Below are 14832 nucleotides of genomic sequence, written 5' to 3'. Positions count from 1 at the left end.
ATTCCCTCTGCCTTGAGTTTGTAATTGCCCTCGATTGCGGGTTTGCTGAAAAGGATGGAGGATCTCAGGGAAGGCACTAAAATATTTCTCAGGCACATGCATCTTGCATCTTCATGAGGATGGTTTTGAAAAGTCACCAAGTATTTGATATATTGATTGCCAGTAAGGGTTGATGTAATCTGTTGGTTAATGATAGTATCTAGAATCAAACTTCTTCCTTACCCTCAATAATAGGTGGATCTTCATACGCAGAATGAGTGGGATATGATCCCCGAAAAGGTTTAAGTAAATTAACATGAAATAAATTATGAATCTGCCAATGAGAAGGTAATTCTAGTTTATAAGCAACATTATTAATTTTGTGAATCACCTTGAAAGGTCCATAAAATCTTGGGGTGAGATGAACGGTTGGGAATTTCTCAACACTCTTTAAGTTTAGGTTTTTCAATTCTCAAAAGTACATAATCTCCAATTTCAAAAGATATAGCTTTATATTTGTGGTTTGCTTTCTTAACATATTGCTCTTGAGCATGTGTAATAGAATGTCTTATGTCATTCAAAATGATACTAAAATTGATATTGAATTGATCAGCAGCTTTAATTTTGTGGAAAAGTCTAGTAGTCAGAATAGGCAAGGCTTTTCCATATACAATCTCAAAAGGTTCTTGATCGATAGTGAATGAGGAGTATTATTGTATGCAAACTATAGAAGATGAATGTACTTATCCCATGAACTAGGCTGTTGGGCAACATAGGATTTAAGTAGATCCAAGATAGTGCTATTGGTAACTTAGTTTGTCCATTTTTTTCGGATGGAAAGCAGTGGAGAAGTCTATCTTAGTGCCTAAGTTGGAGAAAAGAGTGATCCAAAATTTACAGCAGAATCTAGAGTCTCTCTATGAGAAACAATGACTTTTGGCGACCCATGATGCATAAAAATCTACTTATTGCAGCTTGCTGAGAAGTTAATGTTTTCTTTCATGGTAAAAAATAGGCTTGCTTACTTAAATGGTCTGCTATAGTCCAAATCATATCATTATGACCAGATATAGTAGGCAAACCCATGATGAAGTGCATTGATATCAGTTTCCAAGTAGAGGTGTGAGAAGTCCTTGGGTATTACCTTTATAGCTTTTAATTTTCTGACAAATAAACCAAGGTGGAGTCTCCATGATAGGATCCTACTACTTCCCAACAAGTCATAGCAGTGGGCAACGAGGTCATTTTAGAGATGAGGATCCAGATTGGCTAGATTTGGAAAGTGACAGTGACTAAACCCAGCATAGTGGGGTTAGCACTTCCTTTTATAGTCATTATATGTTTTTTTAAATTATTATCTAGTGGCTAAGCCTAAAGTAGCTAGGCTAGCACCCTTATGTTGTTGTTTCTCAATTTGTTCTATGTATTATTCTCTTATATTTATATGTCATTTCATTTTAAATGTATTATCTCTCTCTCTCTCTCTCTCTCTCTCTCTCTCTCTCTCTCCCCCCCCCCCTCTGTCCAAGGCACACATGCACATAAACATTCACACACACACACACACACATACACACGCATGCACGCACATGCACACGCACACACACACACACACACACACACACACACACACACTCACATGCACCTACATTATGCACACACATTCACATACACACACATTCTTACATGCATCTATATAATACACCCACTTATACGTATTTACGCATGCACACACGCATGCATGCATCTATATAATACACCCACTTATACGTATTTATGCACGCACACACGTACGCATGCACGCACACACACACACATGCACACATTCACATGCACACACTCACATGAATCTATGTAATACACACAAACATTCACATGTAGAAACTTATCCAAACATGTATTTTTCTTTCATCTAATGTTTTATCTTTTTGGTCTCTGGTTGCTGGTACTTTGGCATGTACCTTGTAACCAAATATACTCTGATGGTGACCAAACTTTGCAAGAGTGAGGGTGGGGTGGTCCACATATATACACTTGCAAAGTTTGGTCACCATCGGAGAAGATGTGGTTGCAATGTACATACCAAACATCTGGTTTTCAATGTGTCATGGCCTTAGAGAGTGGCCTTAGAGAGCCTCCTTAAAATTAAACATGTGGTCCCCAAAATGTAGTCATCATCACGAACAAACTTTGCAAGGGTAAGGATGGGGTCTACATATGTACACTTGTAAAGTTTGGTCACCATTGGAGTACATTTGGTTGCAATGTCCGTGTGCAGATGCCTAGTTCTCAATGTGTCGTGGTCTTAGAGACCCCCCTTGAAATTGGGCCTTTGGTCCGCACATTGCAACCAAATGTGCTCCAATGGTGACGAAACTTTGCAAGCATGAGGGTAGGGTCCACATATGCATAATTGAAAAGTTTAGCAAGATAAGAGTATATTTTGTTGCAATGTGCATGCCAGGCGTCTCGTTTTCAATGTTTCGTGGCCCTAAAGAGCCCCTCGAAAGTGGGGCGTTGGCCTGCACATTGCAACCAAACGTGTTTCGATGGTGACCAAACCTTGTAAGAGGGTGGGGTCCACATATACACACTTGTAATTTTGGGTCAACATCAAAGCACATTTGGTTATAATGTGCATACTAGATACATGGTTTTCAATGTGTTGTGGCCTTAGAGAGCCCCCTCGAAATCAGACCTTTGGCTTGCACATTACAACCAAATGTGCTTCGATGGTGAGTAAACTTTATGATTGAGGGTAAGGTCCACATGTACACACTTATAAAGTTTGGTCATAACCATCGGAGGTCTTTTAGTTGTAATATGCATGCCAGATGCTTGGTTTTTAATGTGTCGTGGAGAGCCTCCTCAAAATTGGGCCTTTTGGCCCGTACATTGCAACCAGATGGTGACCAAACTTTGCAAGAGCAAGAGTGGAGTCCACAAGTATATACTTGTAAATTTTGGTCCATTAGAGCACATTTGGTTGTAATGTGCATGCCAGATGCCTAGATTTCAATGTGTCGTAGAGCCCCCTCGAGATTAGGGCTTTGGCCCACACATTGTATCAAATGTGCTCCGATGGTTATCAAAATTTACAGGAGTGAGGGCGGGATCCATGCATATACATTTGTAAAGTTTTTTCACTATCGAAGTACATTTGGTTATAATGTGCATGCCATACGCTTGGTTTTTAATGTGCGATGGCCTTACAGAGCCCTCTCGAAATTGGGCCTTTGGCTTGCACATTACAACCAAATGTGCTCTGATGGTGGTGACCAAACTTTGCAAAAGTGAGGGTGAGGTCCACATATACACACTTAAAAAGTTTGGTCACCACCATGAGAGTATATTTGGTGGTAATGTGCATGCGAGATGCTTGGTTTTCAATGTGTCATGGCCATATAGAGCCCCCTTGAAATTGGGCCTTTAGCTCATAATTGCAACTAAATGTGCCCTTATGGTGACCAAACTTTGCAAGAGTGAGGGTAGGGTCTACATGTATGTAATTGTAAAGTTTGGTCATCATGATTGATTGGTTACAATGTGCATGCCAAACTACTACTTTTCAATGTGTCATCCTTAGAGACCCCCCTCAAAGTTGGGACTTTGGCCTACATATTACAACCAAATGTGCTCCGATGGTGACCAAACTTTTCACGAGTGAGGGAGGGTGGGGTTCACATATACACACTTGCAAAGTTTGTTCCTCACCATCAGAGCTCATTTGGTTATAATGTGTGGACCAAAGGCACAATTTTGGGAGGGCTTTATAAGGCCACGACACATTGAAAACTAAGCGTCTAGCACATACATTGCAGCCAAATGTGCTCCGATGTGAGAAAACTTTGTGTGTACATGTGGAACCCACCCTCACTCTTGAAAATTTTGGTCACCATTGGAGCACATTAAGTTGTAATGTGCATGCCAGACAAATATACACTTGTAAAGTTTGGTCATCTTCAAAGCTCATTTGGACACCAAACAAATAGAGACCAAAAGGTGCAACAATCAAATAGAGAAGAAAAATTTTAATGAAAAAAATGAGACACCAATAATATAATAATAAAAATCCAAAGTACAACTCACAATGATATCAAACTAATTATCAACACTCTATCTAATATGCTCTTTTGCTCATCTACATGAAGCCACCATAGTGGTTGACCGCCACTTTTGTGCGGCTCTAAACTCAATCAAGCCAAAGCTTAATCGTAATAATTACAAGATAAGTGAAGATGTAGGCCTCATGATCAACCTTGTATTGTTGGAACTGAATGTATCTCCCGTCTGTGAATGTGCTGAGAATAGTAGCTTGCCATGGCATCCTTGTTGAGAGTGCTTTTTAGCATAGATCATCTCAACAAATAGTGGGCCACCTGCTCATCATTACCATCGGGGGCAATGATATCAAAGACATTATCCATGGTTAATAAATCTATAAGCTTAGTCAACTACAAACATAGCACTAGCATCATGTGCCATTAGATACAACATGCATCAGAATGCTCAGGTGTTATCACTTGCTCACTCTAAGGATCTGCCCATGTCGACATGACACACTCACCATGCATGCTTCATAGAAGCATGAAAATTGTCGTGTGAAGCTAGTGGGGTCACTGCGAGAGGTACTTTGAATGGAGTGAAAGCCCAAAGTGCTTGGATTGTCTACGAGAGTCGAATGCCTGGAATTGTTTGGTAGTCAAATGACATCGAGCGATTGACAGTGCTGCCATCCACACACCAAAAAAATCCCCCTAACCATACTTGCATCATGTGAGGGATAAGAAGAGGTTGCGCTACCACTCAAGTGCCTTGTATATCACTCCACCACCTGCTTTGCATCTCTAAACCTCTTTGCATGGTGCCGAAGCTGGTGATGCTATAAAGCACTTCACGCATGCACCAACATTGTCATAATCCCCCTTCACATGGCCAATCTCAAAAAATCTCCAAATGACCTATGTGCCTTTGAGTGCCACTTGTAAAGCCAATAGAACTCCCTCAAAGACTTGAACGAACCACCACATCTATCATATAAATCCACTGCATCATGAAGGGAGAAACAATGTTGTACAAAATGTGCATAATGTGATCATCACTAATCTAAAAATGTGCATAATGCGATCATCACTAATCTAAAAATGTGCATAATGCGATCATCACTAATCTAAAAATGGTACTTCCTGATAATGATACAAGCCTCAGGGGTGCTTGCAACTCCATCCAAGTGTATCACTGCATGGCGAGAGCTTATGCACCAAATGGCCACCTAAAGTGTAATATAATTTTATCTTAATACAATGGTAAAAAATGATCTATTATTTTACAAAGAAACCAAAAATATTATACCTGCCTTGAAAAGTAGTACTCAAATTATTGTATCTTCTGGTAAGGCAAGAATGTTTAGTTCTCAACAAAGTCCACCATTAAGATACCCACACCAATATGAAACTTCTCCAAGCATGCATGAAACTAGACTGTCACTTAGAACAATGGGTATGTTGTATATAAGGGTAGATGTGCCCTCTAAAAGAAGTAGTGAACAATGCACATGGAGTATACTTCTCCATGAGCTACAACCTTCTGGATTGCCCCCCCACCATTGAGTTGGCATACTACATACTCATATTGCCATGAATACACTACCTCGATATCATTGACATCCCCCTCAAGCATAGGTAGCACTATCAGCCCCCACGTGCACCCCACACATCCCCTTGACACACGAAAGGTCATGGTATAAGGCATATAGCTCGTGTGGATACAAAAGAGAGTCTATGAAATCATGCAAGTAGTAGGCCTCCAATTTTTCCCACTAAAACTAAGGGAACGGAACACATGATAGTAGAGCTAAAACTCTACATGGTATCAAAAACAACACGTGTCACACTAACGATGGGAGTAGCACACAAACCATGGCTTACATTGCTCAAAAGATCTTTGGCCAATCTTGAGGTAAGGTTGTGCCTCCATAAACTGAATATATAACATAGTTTGACTCACCTCAAGAATGCAAGCTCCATGTTCAATGAACAGACCATTCGAGACTCTTTTTCGCAAAACGCTTTCTTGAACACTAGCAAAGCTCTACAGTTCTCCTCCCAAAATTTCTCTAGTAGTGCCTTGGTGCAATCTTAATCAAACGATTACACCTAAAGACTAGTACAAGCCCACAATACCCCAACATCGTCTGCATCTAGACTTTGTCTCCTCAAGGAACCACCATTCTCTTTTTCTCTCGCGCGAGCTATTCTCTTTCTCTAGCATCTTGAGCACCTCATGAGCTGGGGGTTTCCTATTCCTATCAGATTTATTACTCTTAGACTTTGTGAGCCCATCCTCTCTAAAATACTATACTAGACATCAAGCTATGATTGAATGAAATGAGCATAGAAGTGTGTGCATTTGTAGGGAACAACAGTCTCTTATTTTGCATTGTATTGGATATTATAATTCATAACAATAAGATTTTTCTTATTTAATTGGATGATTATGGAATGATATATATTCTTTAAATTAAATATACGTGATATCTTTGTTTAGATTTTGAAAATGGGGAGGAATTTGATATAATATATATTTTAAAAATAAATATTTAAAAGTAATAATTTAAAAAAATAAAATTACTTTTTTAAAGAAGAATACATAAAAAATATATTTTTGACTATAAATAATCTATTATTTGATTTACAAATGTTATTTTTTTTTCATGAGTAAAATTTATTTTTAAAATAAGAAATTAATTTAAAAAGAGTATCTTTAAATGATATATACATTACATTAATTAACAAATACCTAATTTATAAAAGTATTTTTTATACATGTGTAATAATAATTTTTTTATTCATGTATATTTTAGTTAAAAAAATTAGAGATTATAAGAGTATTTTACATACATATGTATGGAGTATCTATAAATTATATATATACATTTTACATGCATGTGAAACTGCAAATGGATGCACCTATACGTGGGATGATGATAACATGGAAACTCGAGTTGATGATGTGGCAGGGTAGATTATTGACGTGGCATACACGTGTGTGTGATATGTGGCACCAACTCAAGATGATGTGATGTATCCATGGTGGATGTTTTGATGACATAGGCTAATGATGTTGCAATTAGAGTGAGGTGGCAGTTCTCCCTCCTTGATGATGCATTAATGCATGTGACGATGTCTATGAGGTGGCATGCTACATGTCATCAATAATGAGGTGGCATGCTATATCATCAATGATGAGATGAAATAGTGAGGTGGCATGCCATGTCATCAATGATGAGGTGGCACATTAAGGCGACAGATGGAGGTGGCATGGATGCCATGTGTAGGTGACAACACGTGAGCACATGCACGACCACCTTATGGGTCTCTATCTAGCCTTGGTACATTACCTAACCTAGGTTATTACCAAAACTAGGTTATTACCAAGCCTAGTTAGGCTTGTGTTTAGGTTTAGAAGGGAAGAAAGTACTCAAGTATAGCTATTTTCACATAAAATGGATGAAAATAGACATTTTTTAACTCAAGAAACTACTCAAGTAAAGCTATTTTTCACATAAAATGGATGAAAATATACTTTTTCTTACTATATAAACTACTCAAGCAGAGCTTTTTTCACATAAAATGGATGAAAATAGACCTTTTCTTACTCAAATTAAACCAAAAAATTTTAATAGATTCACCATGATTAGCACTGCTTTCACATAAAATTATTGCATAATCTCATAAAATTTATTAACTATGTTTAACTGCTCTGATACTTTGAAGTAAATTTCCAATAGAGATTTTAGAAAATCTAAACATTCAAATGAAATTTGACCATATGGTCATATTATCCTCATAACTACTTGTCCTTGGGTCATTCAATCAAGTAAAAGTAAATAATTTTTTAAATAAAGATGAAAAAAAACCACTCTTTTTGTATACCTTCGAAATATATAATAATCAATTTAAAATAGAAATTGCATGCAAAAATTAAGTTAAGATCACCAATATTTATGTTTCTTACATGCAAAGTGGGGATGGAATTGGAGTTATTAACATTTTATGATCATACTGTCTTACTCGTTCAAGTTTGGGACATACCATATACACTATATTTGTGACGCATGAAATTTGGCATTTAAAATTTTAATTTTTGATTGGACCATATGTTTAAGTGCATTACTAATGGTGTGATGTTTCATTAGAAGAGCTAAATGTCGAATTCTTTTGCCAACTAGGTGAAATTAGCCATTTTTAGTGAAAAAATGGATGTTTTTTACTATAAAAAATCTTTGAAGGTGAACCAAAGTGAGGACCCTTTTTATACAATCACACACGTGTGTGTGTGTGTGTGTGTGTGTGTGTGCATTGTGTGAGCACATGTGCGTATTATTAAGAGACTAAGGTTATGTAGAAGGGGAAGAGAAGGGTGTGAGTGTGAATGGACTTAAGGTCCACTAGCTCATCTATAAGGGTGTGAGTGTGAATGCTAATGGTGAATCTAATCACTAACACAAGTATCATTAGATACTAATCATGTGCTTTTAAGCACTAATATTGTTGCTAAACACTAATGGTGATTTTAATCACCAAAGAAAGTGTTCCTTAACACTAATTAAGCTCTCTAAATCAGTATTCATGGTTGGGCACAAACCCTAAATGCTAAACCATATATTTACCATCTTAATCTCCTATTTACGCAACATCCTTGACTTGATTAGGATTGTTGCACTCTCATAAACCTCTCTCTTTCTTATTTAGGCCTAAATATCATAAATTTCTGGTTTTTTCTTCTTCATAAATCAGCCCATTACTTTCTAATTACCTCTTTCAATACCCAATGTCAAAGGACAACACTCAAATCAAGAAGTTCTCGGGAGAGGGCTTCCACACTTGGCAAGTCCTTGTCAAGTACAAGATGATGTCCAAAGGCTTTTGGCCATTCATCTCCGACACTAAGGTTATTGATCGAACAAAGGCTTTTGGCCATTCTTCTCCGGCACTAAGGTTATTGATCGAACAAAGACTGAAGATATTGAAGATAATGAGAGGGCACAAGCCATCATCATGCTTCATCTTGATGAGGCTCTCATTCACCATGTGGACCAGCTTTCGACTGCTGCAAAGGAGAAATGTGATGAGCGCTCTATGGAGCTCGTGGTAAGAATTCAAAGATCTCACTCAAAATTGAATTTTTCAGCTTGGAACTCAAAGAGGGAGAAGGCATTGGAGCCTTCATCTCTCACTTGAAGGGCCTTATGGCTCAACTTGCATTAGTGAATGCGAGCATGGATGAAGATGATGCAGTGGCTGTTTTGCTAAAAGCAGTCAAGAAGGTGTACCCCACCTTGGTCACCACCCTGAAGAACATACCGAATCCCACCCTCGAAGGAGTCATTCAATCTTGTCTTGATGAAGAAAAGAGGCCAAAGGGAGGAGCTGAATCTTCAAATGCAACCACTTCATCGACTATCGAACAAGCTTTGTTACATCAAGTGGTCAAAGTAAGATGTGCCCATTGCAAAAAGGTGGGTCATTTGGCAAATAATTGTTGGATCAAATATCCCAACAAAATGAAATGTAACAAGTGTAAACAAACGGGACATATCACTTCTAAATGTCCTAACAAAGAGTCAGAGGCAAACTTTGTATCAGCCTCTACCTCTACTGAGAAATTATTTTAAATCTCAATGTAATCACACCTGTAGTCCAAACCTTGTATGCCTATTGTTATAAAGGCATCCTATGTCCAATACCACCTATTCCATTCTTTCATAGTTGGTATTAAGAGACTAAGGTTATGTAGAAGGGGAAGAGAAGGGTGTGAGTGTGAATGGACTTAAGGTCCACTAGCTCATCTATTTAAAGGTGGAGCTAGGAGGCATTTTGTATTGAGCAAGGCCTAGCTGTATTCATAAACAACTTAATAAGCAAGAGATTTTTCTTGTATTTTGTGAGTCCCTTTCCTCCACACACTTGATCTAGCATGAGCACCACGTTTTCTCAACACATATGCATGAATGTATGCATTGTGTGTGCACATGCATGTGTATGCACTCGCGCATGTGTGTATATGTGCATGTTTATATGTTTGAATATATACATGTATGTATGTGTGTGTGTGGGGGGGGGGGAGGATTTGGGTGTGTGTATTTATATAAATATTATCATGATATTACCTATTAAGGAGAAACTATTACCCACTTCGGTTAACATGCTATGTCGACCATTTCATCGATTTCTTCCATTTGGACGAATCTACCAGGCTTATCGAGCTATGCATGGTCTTCATTCTTGTAAAATGCATCTTGCATTGTAATCAATCCTAAATTAAGCTTAATGGCCAATGGGAAGCTCAAATCTTTTAATTTGTAATGGATAATTAAGCTAGAATTAGGCCCAATTTTAAGTCTTAGCTAAGCTAGTGCATATAAGTCAATTGTAAAGAGCTTTGGCTCTTCTTCTTGCTCCTTTTTTGAAGAGCTCCCATATTGAAGCTTTTAATAGTACATTGTGTTGTGTGTATGTGTGTATGTGTGTGCCTTCTTGATATTCTAAGCTATTATGGTAAAATGAGCGGGAGCGAGAATGATTTTCATTTACTAAGTGAGAGAGAGGATTAGATAGGCATTGTTCTTCTCTTATATTCCCCTTTGGTGCAATAGGTGTGCACATCAAAGTAGAGTCATGCATAGCAAGTAATTTAGAGGTAGAAGCATGCATAACAACTAGTTTAGAGGAGGTAGAATCATGCATAACAACTAGTTTAAAGGTAGCCTCCACCAATTTTCTTTAATTAATTAGTAGAATCATGCATAGCAAGTACTTTAGAGGTAGAATCCACCATTTTGATGGTTAATTTGAATACCCTTTACTTAATCTTGCACTAAATGTTTAGGCATTTGCATTAGTTAGAGCCTAGTCTTCATGATTATTTAAATCAATAGAAATTAAAGCTTTCTTTTTTACAATTAGATTAATTTTTAGTTGCTACAGGAGTTAGAGAGTTTCAACACACTTGGGTACAATTTGACTCTCCAATTAGTGGATTTGGACCTAGATTATGAACCTTAATTAAGGCTAATTAGAACCTACTTAGGGGCTATTTCTTTGAGGAACTTGTTGCCATATGGAAAGTTACGTCAATACCAATTCCTTAACATTTTTTGGTTTAACTCTAACTCCAAAAATTGGGCCAAAATTCGAGCTCTTAATCTTAACAACACTGGTCAATGGAAAGTGAAGCTGGATCAATTCATGTTGGTTGGGTCTAATTTATTATTAATTAAATAAAATTGGATGTAATGTGCATGCCAATTTCTTTGTTCATAGCCAATTTTAGTAATTTATGTCTATTCTTAGCTAATTGGAATGAATTTGCCTAAATCAATTGATTAATTCGATGAATTTTCTTTTTAAAATTTTAAATAATTAATTTATGATCAATCTCAATCATGCAACAAATCACTCTAATTGCTTGATAAGTGCTTAATTTCTCTTAATTTAAGCTAATATTAGCATCTTTCTTAAGGAAAAATGCTAATGTTTAATTTGGATTAATCAGCCTAATCCTATAGTGTGGGGACCAAAACTAGTCTTTTACTCCTTGTCCACAACTACCTATCATCAGCAGTCCCCCACTCCTCCTTTTCCTAAGTGCCCATGGTCCCCATCTATCTTCTTTTTCTTTTTCTTGAAAATAACATTTCCTCCTTCCCCTAGGTCATATTGCTAATTTTCTATTTGCATATTTAAAATAAAAGAAGGAAAAAAACACCCCCCCTATTTGTCTATTTTCTTAATTTAGAAAAACTTCATATTTTTTTTAAATTTTTCGAGTAAAAAAATGGTACGTGTTTAGAGATTTTCCAAGTAAAAAATGGTATGTGTTTAAAGATTTTCCTTGTATATAAGAACCCTTCATTTTGGGAAAAAAAGAGAGGGAAAATTAAGAATGCAAAAGTTAAAAAAAACCCTTAAAACCCAAAAAGATAAAAATTGGGAAAAAAAAACATGGGAAAAAGCAAAAGAAGAAGAAGGAGGAGGAGGAGGAGGAGGAAAAAAACAAAAGGCTAATGGCTAACATGGACTACCTACCAACCCATGACCATCGAAGACTCCCGTGTGGCCTCTGACCCCGCCGACTGCCTCGTACACCCTGCCACCTCCCGTTTATAGTGAAGTTACGAGTGTCACACACCTCCAAACCTGCTCCTGTCAACCCAACCACACACGTGCGCGTCCCATTGCTTCTCCCGTTTTGCATCCACCATCAACTCGGCCTCTGGCAATCCCACGCACACTCCCCAGTTACATAGCCTAAAGAGGCACCACACGCACGAGAAAGAAAGTTTCATGCACTAGATGCATCATTGGTGGTGATTGGGAATTCATTGACTCCATATCATCATCTCAACCTAGCCTTGGACCATGTGTTTCAAACACAACCCAAGGCAAGGCAACACCTTTCATATCATTAAATATGTTCCCTTTAAGTGAGGAGCCCATGGAAACCAACCTAGAGAATGCTGATGTGCATGGTGAGAGCGGTGGACTTGTAGTCACCCACTAGACCTCTTGTCTCAGTAGCATCCTTGTCCCCAACTTACTTAATCTAACACGATTAGATTTGTGAGAGCCAAGCATTTAAGCACACACCCTACCCGTAGCCTCGTTCATCTAGACTTGGCCTATCTTGTTTGCACCAACATGAGCTCAATACCTGAATTCCATGCCCCATGGATAGCTAGATCCCTCTGTACACACAATGTGTGAAGCTTTAACCTTTAATGGCCATGATGTAGCCCATTATGGAAGGGACAACGTTGGCTTATAATAGCCATACTATGAAATATTTATTCCATGACCATAACCATAACCATTCACTAGCAGGACAATTGCACCCACTCAGGGTCCTCTCCCATGTGCACCACAATGATGCCTCAAGGGTATAGACCTACCCCCTCATAGACCCAATGTGACACTTGCACTTGCAATAGGGTCGTCTCCCATGTGCACCACAATGATGCCTCAAGGCTATAGACCTACCCCCTCATAGACCTAATGTGACACTTGCACCTGCAATAGGAGGTCATGCCCTAGTTGGTGTAACTTTACAACTCTAGGTACCCCACCACATAGACCACCACCTCCTATGACCCCATTGGTAAGTGTAGATGGTTTCACCGATCTTGGCTCACTCATAACTTCAAAGAGAAGGAGATGAAGAGGGAGTTGGGATTTCTTTAGAAGTATCCCTGCATAGGACTAGTCTAACTCATTACCTAGACTTGCAAGCATTTTACTTAACACCGTCTACTATGCTATTCAACTACCTTACATTGCATAACCCCTCAAGTCCACATTCTCACTCACACTGCACTACTCTGACAACTCATAGTAAAAACATAGACAAGATGCGAGTCAACAGCATGTTCATTGTGCATGAGCTTCTACAAAACACAAACTATCTTCCTCCAAGAGGAGACACAGTATGCTACTCCCTTCTGTAGGTGTGGAGGGGCCTCCTTCATAATGTATGCATTGTGCACTACATAGGTAACAAACCTCTCGGTAACACCTCTCTTCTAGAGGGTACCTTGATATTCACACTTGTCATGATATCTATTACAAGAAAGATATTCCAATCTAGAGTCCACCATGTAAAGGGAGATCATAGTGCTTGAGAGAGATCTCCCCTCACCTTGGGAAAGGAAGGGAGATATGCAAGCCATGTGTAGCCTAGCCTAGGGTACCTAGGGTGGCCATGATTAGCCTAGCGTACCTAGAGTGGCCATGAGTAGCCTAGCCCTGGGTGCCCAGGGGGGCCATGCACATCATGAGTGTGCACAGCCGTCTCAATGGACTTGGTAGCAGTCAGAGAAGTCTGAGGGCATGGGTGGTGACAACAAACCATATGTTGATAATGTAGCTCAAGGAGCTCCAAACCCATTGCCATGGGGTGTGTATTGAGCTCCAAATCTACCCATACCCCTTCCCCCTTAATCTTGCTTCCTCAACCCCCTTTTCCAAGCATAACCCCTATGGACCTTGTTATAGTTGAGAAGTTGGCAAATGGTGATTGAGAGTATAAATATGCAGTATGAATAGACTCACTTAAGCCATTATAGTTTACTCAATGATCCATTTGAGCCTCATCACACCAAATGCATCTTCTATGTTGTCACACCATGGAAGCCTTGTAAGAGTGGGTGCAAAGCGGAAGTAGGAAAAGAGCTACGGAGAAGCTCAATCTCAACCTTAATGCCTTGTATTACGCACAAATGAGGGAGAGAAGAAGTAGAAAGTATAAGAGAGTGAGAGGGCGAGTGAGCAAACAGTAACACACACAATCCACTTACATATATTTATAAAGAAGAAGAGCAACCACGCCAGCTACCACAATAAGAGCTCAACAAACATAATTATGTGATAATGGGATTGCTTGTCTCTCTTTACTCAAAAGTGACTTAGATACAAAGCCTCATACATACAATGGCATGGAGTGTCCAAGGTGTCCAAAATTAAAGAGATTATTGTAGGATACATATATATAATGATCTTAATAGCAAAGCATCACACCACATAAGCTCGTGTTAACCACATGGTCAACATGACTATTGAAGTTGCATCATTTTGTAATCACCTTTTTGTAAGATACATGTTTTTAGGATTTAGTAGAGCTTAAGACGTGTAATCACCTTTTTGTAAGATACATGTTTTTAGGATTTAGTAGAGCTTAAGACATGTAATGCCAGTTAAGATAGTTAGGGATGTGTTAGTAGCCACTTAACATGGTTTTTCCTGCACGTCCTATCGTATCACGATTTGCCATCTTACCCACATGTAATAGAAGCTGATA

The sequence above is a fragment of the Cibotium barometz genome, chromosome 60, assembly GCF_041138505.1.
Source record: "Cibotium barometz isolate CiBa-2024 chromosome 60, ASM4113850v1, whole genome shotgun sequence".
Lineage (NCBI taxonomy): Eukaryota > Viridiplantae > Streptophyta > Polypodiopsida > Cyatheales > Cibotiaceae > Cibotium > Cibotium barometz.
The sequence above is the reverse complement of the archived record's forward strand: the minus strand, read 5'-3'. Positions refer to the sequence as shown.